The 17,265-nt window shown below is 38.1% G+C and overlaps 1 non-coding gene and 1 pseudogene across 1 annotated transcript; both read right to left on the reverse strand.

Annotated features, from left to right (window-relative positions):
• Positions 1–494: 494 nt before the first annotated feature.
• Positions 495–2,373, reverse strand: LOC145004063 (pentatricopeptide repeat-containing protein At5g56310 pseudogene; annotated as a pseudogene).
• A 68-nt stretch (positions 2,374–2,441) lies between these two features.
• Positions 2,442–2,512, reverse strand: TRNAG-CCC (transfer RNA glycine (anticodon CCC)). Its single transcript has one exon. It is a non-coding gene; the product is annotated as a tRNA-Gly (tRNA).
• Between the last annotated feature and the right edge of the window lie 14,753 nt (positions 2,513–17,265).

Here is a 17,265-nt window from a genome sequence, read left to right on the forward strand (position 1 = left end):
ACCTGTTGAAGGCTAATCAATGAAAGTGCGAAAAATGCATCTTTGTGGAATTTCATAAAATATAGAAACATTCCTTCAATTCTTATGAACTCAGAAAAACCCTAAAAAAACACACATATAGGGTTTGTGCACCATTTGGAATACCACAACATGGTCAATCAAGCCCTAACATCATGCCAAATGAAATCTGACAACATGTAGGTCTTTATGTCACCTTAGAATCTTAACCACGGGTGGAGGTTTTGCTCTATTAATTCCTAGACGTGACATAACCTCAAGGATAGGCAACCAAATGGCGATGGGAACTACTTGAACACCTAAGCTCACACAAGTAGGAGGAAAATGAAAACGATTTGTTTCTTGTTGCTTTGTTTTGTGGAGTCTATCTATGAGGTAGGAGTTCTAATGTAAAAAAAGAAATTAAAAAGACATTACAATCCTTTCAAATTTCTCGGACTAAATCCACCATAAATTTCTGATTTTAAATCCTCCATTCAAGTTAACTTTTTGTTTCCCATCACAAAATTTTGCAAACCAAATAGTAAATACACCAATTTTGCATTTTTGTCTTGTATAAACATCACAACTAACCAAAATACAATAAAAAAAAAAAAAAAACCTACAATAATTGATCACCCAAGGAATTTATATATGTTATAAAACAAAATTGTAATTTTTCTATTAACACAAAAAACCAACCAACCATAACATAAAATTTCCAACCGTCGGTTTCTTAAAAAAGTTCAGTCTCACGGTTTTTGGTTTGGTTTCGGTTTTCCTACTCACCCTACCAACTACAACCCGGATTTTTCTCTACGCCTCGAGCCTTAACCAAGTCTCTTAAATTATTCACTTCTACCCACATCCCAGCTTCCGCATACATATTCGAAAGAATCACATAATTCCCACTATTTTCGGGCTCCAAAACAAACAAACGTTTCGCCGATATCTCCGCAATCTCAAGATTTCTATAATTTTTACTCCCCGACAACAACGCACCCCATATACTTGCTCCCGGTGTCATCGGCATTTTTAAAGTGAGTTCATATGCCTCTTTTAATCGCCCGGCTCGCCCCAAAAGATCCACAATACACGCGTAATGCTCGTGCCTTGGCTCAATGTTGTATGCAATTTTCATGGAGTTGAAATAGTTTAACCCGATATCAACTAAACCCGAATGGCTACACGCAGATAGTAACCCGGTGAATGTGATTGCATCCGGTTGGACACCGGCTCGAACCATGTCATTGAATGTGGACACGGATTCGATCCCGTATCCGTGAGTCGCGTATGCACTAATCATTGTGTTCCATGACACTAGGTTTTTTCGATTTTGGGGGATTTTTTGGAAGCAAATTTGGGCGTCTAAAAGGGACCCGCATTTGGCGTACATAGCGGCTAGTGCTGTTTGGATGGATGGGTTTGAGTCGAGACCGATGCTGGTGGCATAATTGTGAATCTTTTTGCCTTGGTCTAGTGATGATGATTGGGAACAAGCGGGAAGAATGCTCATTATTGTTACCCAGTTTGGTTTTATGTTTGAGAGATCGGTTGTCATTTCGTCGAACAGTTGGAGGGCTTGATTTGGTAAGGAGTTTTGTGTGTACCCAGAGATCATTGTTGTCCATGATACGATGTTTTTGTTGTTATTCGGCATTTTTGAAAACAAATCTTCAGCAAGATGAACCATACCGGTTTTCATGTGCCCGGAAATCAATGCGTTCCAGGAGGCTACATCTCTTACAGGCATTTGATCGAATAGTTTATGAGCATCACGGAGTTCACTGCATTTCACATAGAAATCGATTAAAGACGTTGCCACATAAAAATCAAACTCCAACCCACTTGTTAAACATTTCCCATGAACAGATTTACCAAACCCAAGATTGCATAAACTCGCACAACTTTTTAACACAAAGGGAAATGTGAAGTAATCACCAGGAACCCCAGCCGAATTCATCTCCAAGTAAATACCAACACTTTTCTCCGAAAGACCGTAAAGCGAGCACGCTCTAATAATCGAATTATACAAAAGGATCGACGCGTTTTGCCGAATGGAATCAAATAAAACAATGGCGGAGTCGATGTCACCTGAGCTAGCGTACATTGCAACCATCTTTGCGCCGAGGAATGAGTTGGGATTAAGTCCGCGGATAATCAGATGGGAGTGAACTTGTTGGCCTAGTTTCAGAAGATTTAAGCCGATCAAGAACTTGAAAATGGGTGCATAAGAAGATGGCGACGGAGTGGATTGATAACGTAGTGGGTGTAAAAGTGCCAATAAGATTGAATTTTGAGAGGTTAAATTCCTCCATTTCATTGGCACGCAGTATTAAGATCTCAAAAAACGTATTTCAAACAAAAGAGCAGAGAGTAGAGACTACAGAGAGGTATTTATTCTTGTCTTATAACCAAGTACAAAGATAAAAACAAAAATTAATTGCGCATCCGGGGAATCGAACCCCGGTCAGTACCGTGGGAGGGTACTATGATACCACTACACTAGATGCGCTTGATGAACTGTATTTTTACCAATATTTTAATAATATGCATACATATTTCAAATTTCATAAGTTATTTACATTGAGTTCTACAAAATTAACGGATCATTTAATTTTTTTTTTTATATAATTTACTCTTTGATATATGTAATCCATTAAATTTCATAAAATTTATTGGATTGCCATCACTATCATTAAGAACAATGATTAGTTAAGAATTAAGAATTAAACATTTATAATTAGAAGAGACAATACTTGTTGAGGACGAATGGACAAATGAAATGCAACTAATAATTAGTTATATGATATTGATCATTCATGTCTATACATGATCTATCAATGAACTTCAATATTAAGCTTGAAGGAACTATCACTATGTCATACTTAAATACATCACATATTTTGAAATAATTTAATGTAGCGAGAACACTTTTACATGAAAATAATTAAAATTTGATTGTGATAGATTTGCAATAAATATATATTTTTGTTTTCATTAGTTTTTAATTTTAAATCTTTCAGTTGATTTATTGATTTGAAAATATACGTCAATAAAAAAATACGATGCGTTAGATAATACAGTATCAAAAATTATTGTTAATTTAATTTGTCTTTTAATTAAAAAAATATTCAAATAAAAAACTAGTACAAAAATATAGTTATATTGAGTTTTGGCTTGGAATGTAATTGAAAACTAATTTTATGTACATATGTTTCGATTAATGATATAAAAACAAATTTAGTGACATCAACGCTTTCATTTGGTTAAAAGAGGTTAAATCTTTATTAAACTCTTTGATTTAACTCCTTTTCATGTCATTATCCGCCCTCTAATAAATACATATTCTATATGATGACAATCTTATTCAATTTATATTAAACATTCTATATGATGACAATCTTATTCAATTTATATTAAACTTACATTGTGGATGTCCTTATACACAAAATACTAGTTCTTACAACGTGATTGCTTTACTAGAAAAATATATAAGTATGTAATAATTTTTAATCTCTTTGTCTAATTAGAATTATAGTTTTTGAGAATATGACTTTTTGACTCCTATGTGATTCTTCAATAGAAAGTGTTTTCGTTGTACTAGGAACTCTTCCTTTACGTAAGACTATTTTTTGATCCAACGGTAGTCTTAAACATGTGATTACGTTGGAACTAGGAACTCTTCCAAGAGAACAACACTCAAATCGTTAGCTTGGCCCCGTTTTAGTAACGATACATGAAACATTTGATGAATGCGTGCTCCTTTTGGCTGTTGGAAATTATGATGGTATAATAGTAAGTTGGCTATTTTCTTTTATCTCATATTGGTGTGGAAAGAAACATTTAGTAGATTTATATACCATTTCTCTTGATAGGCCTTTGAGGCTTCTTTTGATAGATGTAATATTGTAAATTTTCAAATAAAATTTTCGTTTTAAAAATCACATATTTATGATAAACACAGTTCAAAAATCCCCAAGTGACAATTTATCAAAAACACATATTCATAAATTAACAAAATCCAAATCCCCAAGTGACAATTTATCAAAAACACATATTCATAAATTAACAAAATCCAAAACGAGACGGATTCTCATAAACACATCAAAAACACATATTCATAAATTGTTTAAACAAAATCCAGGATCCTCAAAACGAGACGGATTCTATACAAGTGACAATTTATCAAAAACACATATTCATAAATTGTTTAAACAAAATCCAGGATCCTCAAAACAAAACTCCGTCTCGTGTGTACAATCAAGTTAGTGTCTTCCTGTGATCTTGAGAAGTACTTGAAACACATAACACGACAAACACGAAATTTAGTGAAGTACCTAAAACACATAACACGGCAAGCACGAAATTTAGTGAGTTCCTCAAAATACCACACACATCTCATTAGTCTCTCATGGCTAGTTAGTTGATTTAAGTCCTTAATAGAACATCAATATGAAATATTAAGGCTATGACCCAACACAATATTTTATAACTTGGAAGAGGGATGTCGTAATCCAAGCTATAAAATATTTGAAAGTAGGCGAATGAGGATTCACCAAGTTCCACCATGAAAAATGAAATATTTTATTAGGTTTTAATTTCATTTGAAACTCCTAGATCTTTTTAGATTCATTGAACTTTCCAATGACATGTTTCAATCTCGATTGTACCCTCTCAAGTTTGTGACTGGGATGTCGAGGATCACAAACAATGCGTGAATAACCATACAAATATACTTGGTATCTTAATTTTTATCACCTAATCGATTGCAGGTTAAGCACACGCGCTCCACCGATTCTATAATAAACCTTAAGCCACCATTTTCCAACCTTGTTAAATCCAAGTTAGTGTGCCGGTTAACCGCACACGCTCCACTAACGACTTAAGCAAAGTGCAAAGTGTAATTTCATGGGTTAGCACCAAATTCACATTTTCCTAAAATAACTAAGATTGAGAATTTATAAAAGGTTTAATTACTTTATATTTATCATTATACTTATAATGAATGGAGAATTAGAGTCCTGTCAAACTCGTTCGGCTAACGAACCTTCACCAGTCAAAGAAGCAGTGGGTGAGAGTGGACACCCATTAAACTGCCATTTTATAGGCAATAACCTTATACCCCCCTTATAGACCGACTTCGTCAATGAGGCCTACTAACGGTAAGACGAACTTTGTTCTTATACATATATAAAACTATTAACTATTAATATTATAATAGTATAAGGGTTGAATTTTAACTTTTAAAACTCTAAGGGTTTAACTTGGAATTAAAGTATTCATGAGGGGAAACTTTACAAATTCAAAAACTTGAAGGCAAGTTTTGAACAATTCAAAAAAATTGGTTTTTCATTACTTATGAGTTTATTTAAGGTTTTTAAAACTTTTAATGAAGAGACTCTTGAATATCCATAACACGAGGACAAGTTATGGAGTCCATAAAACTATTTATGAGAAAAGGCTCTTCAATTATTTAACCTATGGCTTTTTAATGGATCCTTAGAAGAAATGAGTTTTGGTAATCCATAACTTAAGGACAAATTATGGACGCCATTAAACACATTTAGATCAAGAATTAACTAACAACACTTTGCAAATAATTCCTATGATCTACCACAACTCATAAGTGTATGAAAAAGCATATCAACAATTTCAAGAATTACATAAACACACATAAACTAGAAAATTTGATAATAACCTTGAAATTGGTTTACCATAATCATTACCACATCAAAAACATGTTTTATAACTCCAAAATAGTTTAAGGTAATGATTGTAGATCAATTCCAGCCTTAAAACTCGAAGATATGCTATCAGGAGGTCCAAATCGTCGAGTGCATGACCCAACTTGACGAGTTGGATGAATTTGCACATGGACTCGTGGAGTCCCTTAATGGACTCATCGATTCAGCTGACCAGACAACATATAAACTTTGATTTTCAGCCTATATCAACAAGTTTAATTGAAAACAAGCCTAGGCTCTGATACCACTGAAGGGTTTTGAGCATTCTAACATTCCTATGGTGTACATGCAACCCTATAAACCTTGGATCTATGTTTTCTCTATTATACATGCAAATATTCAATATTCCAAGGTTTCGTCCTAACTAGCATAATAAGAAGTATATACAATACAGGAATCTAGTTGAATGACATACATTTTGATGGAGCTTGGAGTCTTGAACCTTTAAGAGCTTAGTGCCCTAAGTTTTGCACTTCAAATGGTTCACTAAACACCAAGAACCTGTGGTATAACTTGAGAATATGGATACTTGCACCACATCGATTTGCCCTCTTGTGTACACCTACTAGTCCATTTCATGAACCACATACCTCTTTATATAGTGTGGAGGATTAGGGTTACATTCATGTAAACCCTAATACCCATGACCTTTCATTTCCGTAGGATCCATGAGTTAAAAACTCCATGGACTATCCATGCAAGCTTAGCCCAACCTAAATGAACTTGGCCCACCATATATATATATATATATATATATATATATATATATATATATATATATATATATATAAGAGTCCATATTTAATAATTCATTTTAATTACTAAATTAATTCTAAATCAATACTAATTAAATAATACGATTTCATGTTAATATAGTAGAACTTATAATATATTGATATAAATCACTAGTATCCTTTTTCTCATTTTGTCTATCGAGTTGTTCTGATGCCATGCAACCCAAATGGACCATGCCAAATCGGGTCAAGTGCATACGAATTATAGTTATGGACTTAGACACTAATCCAACAAAAATTTCCCAGGGGGACAACCATCAGTGAATCAATCTCACCCGGGCACGCTTAACTGCAGAGTTCTTATGGGATTTGCTGCCCTCACGACTTTAAAATGTGTTGTGATAGGGAAGGTATCCACACCCTTTATAAGGAATGCTTAGTTCTCCTTCCAAGACGATGTGGGATCAGGTGCAACCCACCATCACCCTCCATTATAGGGATCGACATCCCTGTCGAACAAATCGACCCACAACCTAACTCTGATACCATTTATAATGACCCCCTCTGGCACCTATCGCAATATTGTTCGCTTTGGGCTCCCGATGAGAAAACTTTGTAGGGGGTCACTCATCCCTGGAATGCTTTTGCCTGGGCACGCTTAACAGCACAGTGCTTATGGGATCTACTGCCCTCACGACTTTAAAGCACGTAGTGAAAAGGAAGGTATCAACATCCCTTTTAGGGAAATGCTTCGTTCTCCTTCCAAGCGGATGTGGGATCAGGCTTAACCCACCTTCACCCTCCATTATAGGGTTCGACATCCCCATTTGTAACTTCCCCTTCTGGCACGTATCACAATATTTTCCTTTTTGGGCTCCCGGCACGAAAAATTCCCAGGGGGTCACCCATCCCTAAATCACTCTAGCCCGTGCACACTTAACTGTAGAGTTCTTATGGGATCTACTACACTCATGACTTTAAAATTCGTTGTGATAGGGAAGGTTTCCACACCCCTTATAAGGAATGCTTAATTCTCCTTCCAAGCCAATGTAGGATCAGGTGCAACCAACCATCACTCCCCCCTCCCCATTATAGGGTTTGACATCCCTGTCGAACACATCGATCTGTGTCGTAGCTTTGATATCATTTGTAACAACCCCCTCTGGCACGTATCACAATATAATCCGCTTTAGGCTCCCAGTGTGAAAACTTCCCAGAGGGTCACCCATCCATGGATTGTTTTCGCCATAGTTCTTATGGAATCTGTTGCCGTCACGACTTTAAACCGCGTAGTGAAAATGAAGGAATCAACATCCCTTTTAAGGAAATGCTTCGTTCTCTTTCCAAGCCGATGTGGGATCATGTGTAACCCACCTTCACCCCCATTATAAGGTTCGACGTCCCCGTCGAACACATCGACCTGTGCCCTAGCTATGATACCATTTGTAACATCCCCTTCTGGCACGTATCAAAACATTGTTCGCTTTGGGCTCCCAGCACGAAAACTTCCTAAGGGGTCACCCATCCCTGAATCGATCTCATCTGGGCATGCTTAACTGCAACGTTCTTATGGGATCTGTTGTCCTCACGACTTAGAAACGCGCTATGATAGGGAAGGTATCCACACCTCTTATAAAGAATGCTTAGTTCTCCTTCCAAGACGAACACATCGATCTGTGTCGTAGCTTTGATATCATTTGTAACAACCCCCTCTGGCACGTATCACAATATAATCCGCTTTAGGCTCCCAGTGTGAAAACTTCCCAGAGGGTCACCCATCCATGGATTGTTTTCGCCATAGTTCTTATGGAATCTGTTGCCGTCACGGCTTTAAACCGCGTAGTGAAAATGAAGGAATCAACATCCCTTTTAAGGAAATGCTTCGTTCTCTTTCCAAGCCGATGTGGGATCATGTGTAACCCACCTTCACCCCCATTATAAGGTTCGACGTCCTCGTCGAACACATCGACCTGTGCCCTAGCTATGATACCATTTGTAACATCCCCTTCTGGCACGTATCAAAACATTGTTCGCTTTGGGCTCCCAGCACAAAAACTTCCTAAGGGGTCACCCATCCCTGAATCAATCTCATCTGGGCATGCTTAACTGCAACGTTCTTATGGGATCTGTTGTCCTCACGACTTAGAAACGCGCTATGATAGGGAAGGTATCTACACCTCTTATAAAGAATGCTTAGTTCTCCTTCCAAGACGATGTAGGATCAGGTGCAACCCACCATCATCCCTCTGGCACATATCACAGTATTGTCAAGGAAGGTATCCACACTGTTTATAAGGAAAATGTTTTGTTCTTCTTCTAAGCCGATATGGGATTAGGTGCAACCCACCTTCACCCCCTATTATAGGGTTCGACGTCCCTGTCGAACACATTGACTCGTGCCGCAACTCTGATAACATTTGTAACATCCCCCTCTGGCACGTATCACAATATTGTCTACTTTGGGCTCCTGGCGTTAAAACTACCCAGGGGGTCACCCATCCCTGGAGTGATCTCGCCCGGGCACGCTTAACTGTAGAGTTCTTCTTGGATGTACTTCCCTCACGACTTTAAAACACATTGTGATATGGAAGGTATCTACACCCCTTTATAAGGAAATGTTTAGTTCTCCTTCCAAGACGATGTAGGATCAGGTGAAACCCACCTTTTGTAACATCCCCCTCTGGCATGCATCACAATATTGTCCTCTTTGGGTTCCCGGCACGAAAACTTCCCAAGGGGTCCCCCATCCATGAATTGCTCTCTCCCAGGAATGCTTAATTGTAGAGTTCTTATGGGATCTGCTACCCTTACAGCTTTAAAACATGTTGTTTCAAGGAAGGTATCTACACCCCTTATAAGGAAATGTTTCGTTCTCCTTCCAAGCCGATGTGGGATTAGGTGCAACCCCCTTCATTCCCCATTATAGGATTTGGCATCCCAGTTGAACACATCAACTCGTGCCTTAGCTCTGATATAATTTGTAACATCCCCCTCTGGCACGTATCTTAATATTGTCCGCTTTGGGCTCCCGACATGAAAACTTCGTAGGGGTCACCCATCCATGAATTGCTCTCGCCTGGGTATGCTTAACTGTAAAGTTCTTATGGGATATGCTGCCATCACGACTTTAAAATGCGTTGTTTCAAGGAAGGTATCCACACCCCTTATAAGGAAATGTTTCGTTCTCCTTCCAAGCTGATGGGGGATTAGGTGCAACCTACCTTCTAAGAACTCTACAGTTAAGCGTGCTCGGGCGGGAGTAGTACTAGGGTGGGTGACCCCTTGGGAAATCCTCGTGCCAAGTGGCCTAAAGCGGACAATATTGTGATACATTCCAGAAGGGGATGTTACAAATGGTATCTGAGCTATGGAACGAGTCGATGTGTTCGACGGGGACGTCGAACCATATAATGCAGGGGGGTGAAGGTGGGTTATACTTGATCCCATATCGGATGGGAAGGAGAACTAAGAATTCCTTATAAAGGGTGCATATACATTCCCTATCACAACACATTTTAAAGTGTGAGGGCAGCAGATCTCATGAGAACTTTGCAGTTAAGCGTGCCCGGGCGAGAGCGATTCACAGATGGGTGACCCCCTGCGAAGTTATCGTGCTGGGACCCCAAAGAGGACAATATTGTGATTTGTGATAGAAGGGGATGTTACAAATGGTATTAGAGCTAGGGCACGGGTGGATTTGTTCGACGGGGACGTCGAACCCTATAATGGGGGTGAAGGTGGGTTACAACTAATCCCACATCGGCTTGGAAGGAGAACAAAGCATTTCCTTATAAAGGGGTGTGGATACCTTCCTTGTCACAACGTTTTTTAAATTCGTAAGGGTAGCAGATCCCATAAGAACTCTGCAGTTAAGCATGCCCGGGCGAAAGCAATCCAGAGATGGGTGACCGCCTGGGAAGTTTTCACACCTGGAGCCAAAAACGGACAATATTGTGATACGTGCCAGAGGGGGATGTTACAAATTAAACATTTAATTAATTTATTAAATCAATTTTAAGATTATCCATTAAATTAATCAACATGATTTAACCCAATCCACCCCCTAATATTTTCGAAGATGTTGAAGGGATCAAACAAAATCTTGTAATTATCTAGTTAAAGAAGTAAGAAGATAATTACGAAATATAAGAAATTTCTACCATGTCTAGATAATTTCGAAAATATGGAAGGGATCAAAAAAAAAAATCTATCAATTATCTAGTTAAACAAGTAAGAAGATAATTATCCAAAAATAAGAAATCCCTACCAAAACCCTAATTTCCAAAATTTGGCAAATCTTGGGAGGAAGGAAACGATTTCAAATCCTTGCCATAATTTCGAAAATCATAGGGTTAGGAAACCCTAAAATCAAAATCTTTTAGGTCAAAGGAAAAGTTACAACCCTTTTCCAAATTTTCAAAATCTAGGTTTAGGAAACCCTAAATTGTGAAAACCTTATGTCCAAAGAGTCTAATGACCGTAAACCCTAATTGGTCACGTTCAAATAAATTGCAATTAAATTCAATAGAAAACAAGCCCCAGGGCTCTTATACCACTGATGGGTTATGAGCAAAACAAGCAATACTATATGTGTATTCAACCCTAAATTGTCCCGATCTATGTTTTCTTTAATTGAACATGCAAGTATTTAAACATCAATTAGGAAACTCGAGGAGTTCTATATTATAATAGAAATTTATATCTAAGGTTAGTAAACATGCCTTTGATTGTTATATAGTAATAACAATCTTAATCCATGATTGAAAACCTTTGGTAGAAAGCACCACAAGTGTCATGCCTCTGATGGCTCACAAACAAACCCTAGCAACCAAGGAACATTATGGAGAGAAAGAGAGAGAGAGAGAGAGAGAGAGAGAGAGAGGGAAGGAAGGAGTCAAGTTTAACGACGTAAAACTTTAAACCAAAATTTTCAATTTAAAAACACCTTTATCTCAATAATAAAATCACAAAATGCCACAATGTCAAATCATCAAATCTCATATCCAAAAACTGTATATATCAAATCTAGGATCCTCCAAAAACAAATCGTCAAAGCGAGTGTGTGTACAATCAAGTCAGTGCCTTTCCACGACCATGAGAAGTATCTGAAACACATACCCATAACACGGTAAGCACGAAGCTTAGCGAGTTCCCCAAAATACCACACACATCACATTAGCCACTCGAGGCTAACTCAATACGACCCTCTAAACAATGTGTTCCAGTAGAGACCCTCCGATCCCACAACTTAGGTGGACCCGCCGTCTCTAACACAATAAGTTCATAACAATAAGAATAAACCACAAAGACACAATGCAAAGTATCACAATACAAAGATTCGAACATAAGACATCGCAATCACACAAAGATACCACTCATGGTAAGTATAATGAGAAGACTCACCTCGTAAGCTACCAAGTAAAGGTATCATACTCGGAAATCTCGAACTAGCCTTCGCCTAACACATAGGATAATTATCTCTAATTAGTACTCTACTCATACTCAAATATACTAAAGGTTGTTCTCTCTCTGTGTATCTCTCTCTCTCTCTCTCTAACTCTTGGAATGGGTAAACAACCATTTTACCCCTCCATGGTCTCTATTACTCATGCTGACCAAAACCTAAAGTGAACAAAAGTCAAACTCGAGTCAATAGTCCAGGTTTGACCTGACTCGCCGAGTGCGCTCTTCTGACTCGTCGAGTCCACTCATTCCTTAGAAGTCTCGTGAAGGTCCAGCTCATCGATTTAACCCCTAACTCACCGAGCTATAGTATGGCCAGCTCATCGGAACAAACCCTAACTTACACGTCAAGTCGCCTCATCAACTTGACGAGTGCATTTAGACCCATGTCGCAAATAGGCGACTTCAAGGCAGGTAACCCTCTCACACTCTAGATCTATGCTCTCAAGGCTCACTTATCACGTAAAGCCACAAGCTTTACGTTCATGCATGACACTTAGGGGTTGAAATGCCAAAAACATACTCCATTAAGGGTTTTTCACTCAAGGCTCTATTATGGATGAATAAAGTAGGGACCTTTGTGATGGGATTTGAGCATTATAACGCTCTTATGGTGTACATGCAACCCTAGAAACCTTGGATCTATGTTTTCTCTAATATACATGCAAATTTGAATTTTCCAAGGTTCTCATTCTAACTAGCATAGTATGGGGTACTTGTAATATAAAAATGAGTAGAATGACATACCTTTGTTGTTGCTTGGATTCCTAAAGACTTTGTGAGCCTAGAACACCAAATGTGATGCCTCAAATGTTTCACACAACACCACAACACTTGGAATAACTTAAGAGAAGAACATTTCGAGCACAAAATTGGCTAGCCCTCACTCTTATTGTCTTAGTGCCGATTTTGCTCCAAATGAGGTTCATTATATAGTGTGTCACATGTAGGGTAAACCCTAATGTGCATGGATTTTCATATCCCTCATGATCTATGGGTTTGTAACCTCCATGGAGCATCCATGGAGCACCCAATAGTTCCTAGCCCAATCTAGTGAATTATGGACCTTAAGCCCACTATATAAGAATGAAAGATTTACATAATCAATACTCATATATTTAATTAGTCTCTTATGATCACAAAATTAATTCCAATTTAATTCTTGATCAATACTAATCAAACAATATGATTTCATATTAATATATTAGAATATATTAACAAATCATAAGTGTCCTTATTCTTATTTTGTCTATCCAAATGTTGAGATGCCATGTAACCCAAATGGACCATGCCAAGTTGGTTCAAGTACATACCAAATATAGTTATGAAATTAGACACCTTATCGAACAGTCTCCCACTTGGATAAGTCTAATAACTATAGTTACAAATATGACTTCAGAAACCGATCGCGACCACCAATCGTAGCTCTTTCAAAGTCTCACGGAACTGAGATGATGAGGATGAGCCATTTAAGATAAGTGATCATATAATCCTCTGTTGTTGATATCATCTGGACAAATACATGGAACAATGTCGTACTTATTCTTGTACTAACTACTTGTTGAATCCTCCAAGGACTAAAAAGAACAGATAAACTTTGACTCATATGCTTGTAATCCTGCAAGGACTAAAAGGAACATATATCACTTTTAATCCTCCAAGGAATAAAAGGAACATATAAACTTTGACTCATATGCTTGTACTAACTACTTGTTGAATCATACACAAAAGCACGTGTTATAACATCAAGTTACTAATGCGTTTTCATGAAATCAATGCACAACCAACTCATAATCAACAACTCATATCTCTAGGTTTGAAGACTTATATGATATTACCGTCTCACGATCACTCGAGATAAATTCCATGAAGTGATACAAGTGAGCATGGGTTGAATCAAATACTCAGAACCTATGAGCACTCATGAATGATGTAGCAACTTTTGCTATGTCTAACATCATAGACAGCTACAAACCCAATTCATGACAATCTTAATTCATACCTACTTCCAACATATGACTGACTGTGGAGAGTTTGAATAAAGTAATTATTCTAGAAGTCAAAACATGCAAAATTTGAAACAATAGTAAACAATTGACACAAGATAGTATCATTTTACTTATAAATAAACAACAAATTTTATTTAATCATCGAATGTTAATTACATTTTACAAATTTCAGAAATAGCTATCTAATTCTAATCTATAAAACTAATATCATCCTTCAGCCCGATGCGCCTCGCATGCTGCAAATGCTTAACCCTACAATGTCCCTTCATGAGGAGATCTGATGGGTTCTCATCCGATGATACCCTATTTACCAAAAGGTGTCCTTCTTCTATCTGATGTCTAATGAAGTGGTATTTTCTGTCAGTGTGCCTGGATCTGTCGTGATCCCTTGGTTCCTTAGCTAAGGCAACTGCACCCTCATTATCATAGAAAATCTCCATAGGCTCCTTAATAGTTGGTACAACTCCAAGGTCTCCAATGAAGTTATTTAGCCATATTGCCTCCTTTGCTTCCTTGCTTGCTGCTATGTACTCCGATTTGCAAGTTGAATCAGGTATTGTCTCCTGCTTGGAACTTTTGCAAGAATTGCTCCTCTATTTAGGGTAAAGACCCAGCCTAACTTAGAGTAGAAATTATCCCTATCAGTCTGGAAGCCAGCATCGCTATACCCCACTACTCTCAAGTCATCACCCCCACCGAGGGTAAGGACCCAGTCCCTAGTCCTTCATAGGTACTTGAGAATATTCTTCACCACATTCCAGTGAGCCTTGACCAGATTCCCTTGATATCTACTGACCATGCTCAAAGCAAAGGCCACATTAGGGATAGTACAAGTCATATCATACATGATCGAGCCTACAATGGAAGCATACGGTACTCGACTCATCTCAGCTATCTCAGCCTCTATACGCGGGATCTGAGTCTTACTTAGTTTGGCATTACTATGAATTGGTAAGTCACCTTTCTTGGAATCCTGTATACTGAACCTTTTCAACACCTTATCCAAGTAGGTACTTTGACTAAGTCCAATTAGTCTCTTACTCATGTCTCTCAATATCCTTATCCCTAGGATATAGGCAGCTTCTCCAAGGTCCTTCATAGCAAAACACTTCCTAAGCCAGGATTTAACCTCCTGCAAGGATGGGATGTCCTTTCCTATGAGTAGTATGTCATCCACATACAATACCAAAAAGCTAACTATACTCCCACTAGCCTTAACATATACATAAGACTCATCTTCGCTCCACGAAAAACCAAACTCTTTGACTTTCTCATCGAAACAAAGATTCCATCTGCGAGATGCTTGTTTCAATCCATAGATGGATTTATCAAGCTCACACACTCTATTAGGATGCTTTACATCGACAAAACCCTCTGGCTGACTCATGTAAACATCCTCAGACAACTTTCCATTAAGGAAAGCGATTTTGACATCCATTTGCCATATTTCATAATCATGAATGTAGATATGGCTAGCGAAACCCTAATAGACTTAATCTTCGCTACTGGCGAGAAGGTCTCATGATAGTCAACTCCCGGAGTTTGAGTAAAGCCCTTCGCAACCAATCGAGCTTTATAAGTGTGTACATTCCCATCCATGTCTTTCTTCTTCTTGAAGATCCATTTTCACTCGACCATCTTACGACTCGGTACATTGTCAACCAAGTTCCAAACTTGATTATCATACATAGACTGAATCTTACTGTCTATAGCCTCTTTCCATTTAGCAGACTCAGGGGCTGTCATGGCTTCTGCAAATTTGTTAGGCTCATCCAAATTTACTAGTGTACTATCACTGAAAAATGCATCACCTTCTACAGTAATGTGAAAACCATAGTAATGCTCAGGAGGATTCCTAACTCTTGCAGAATACCTTAGAGGTACGGACTCATCAATAGGAGTTTACTCCTCAGGTTGATTGCTAGGGTTTGAGGTTCCTTCACCGCTTGAATCTTGAAGTTCTTCAAGGTAAATTTGCCTCCCACTGTTTCCTTGGCTTATAAACTATTTCTCTCTCTCTCTCTCTCTCTCTCTCTCTCTCTCGACCCCTCTCCTTGCCGCAAAGACCACATTCTCACTGGGTCTATAGAAGAGGTAACCGAAGGAATTATGTGGGTAGCCGATGAAAATACACCACTCACTACGAGGTTCGACCTTGTCCTTAGTCTCACGTCTCACGAAAGCCTCACATCCTTAAATCTTGATGTGGTGTAAATTGGGAACTTTCCCAGTCCACATCTCGTGTAGTGTTTTGGTAACTTTCTTAGTAAGGACTAGATTAAGGATATGGGCGGCAGTCTCTAAGGCATACCCCTAGAATGAGATTGGCAACGAAGCTCGACTCATCATGGAACGAACCATGTATAACAAGGTTCGATTGCACCTCTCAGCCACAACATTAAGGTATGGAGTTCTGGGAGGTGTCAATTGTGAAACAATTCCACATTCCTTAAGATATTCAAGGAACTCTGTACTAAGATACTCTCTTCCTTGATCAGATCGGAGCATCATAATGTTCATGCCCAACTGACTATTCACTTATTGTTTAAACTCTTTGAAATTTTCAAATGTTTTTGACTTATGCTTGATTAAGTAGACATAACCATATCTATTGTAATCATCAGTCAAAGTCACATAGAAGCGGTTAGCATCCCTTGTGGTGATTCTGAAGGGTCCACACACATCTGTGTGTACGAAGTCCAACAAACCTTCACCCCTAGCACATGTACCATTGAAGGGTGACTTTGTCATTTTTCCATGCAAACAAGACTTGCAACTATCATCTGACCTTAAGTCAAATGACTCCAAGACTCCGGTCTTCGAGAGTTGGCCTCTGCGCTTCTTGTTAACATGTCCAGGATGACAATGCCACAAGGATTCTTTATCCAAACTAGTGGAAGAACCAATGTGTAAAACTTTATTTCCTAATTTGTCTACAACATTCACAGCTTCATACACACCAATACCAGGTAATGCTTTAAAGTAAAATACATCATTGTAAAAAAACATTAATAGCACCTATTTCATTATCAAACGAAAAAAATAAAACCTTGTTTGTACAAGCCATGAAAAGAAATGACATTTCTCGCCATTTTGAACGAGTAACAACACTTATTAAAATCTAACACTAACCCACTAATTAGCAACAAAGAATAAACTACAATCTTGGTGACAGGTGAAGCTTTCTTATTCCCCATGATTAATTTTAATTTTCCATGCTCCACATCCTCACTTCTTAGGCCCTGCAAATCAGAACATATATGAATACCACAATCTATATCAAGAATGCAAGAAGTAGTATGTGGTGAGTTATTA

This window comes from Lactuca saligna, chromosome 7 (assembly GCF_052625555.1).
Source record: "Lactuca saligna cultivar CGN05327 chromosome 7, ASM5262555v1, whole genome shotgun sequence".
NCBI classification, from domain to species: domain Eukaryota; kingdom Viridiplantae; phylum Streptophyta; class Magnoliopsida; order Asterales; family Asteraceae; genus Lactuca; species Lactuca saligna.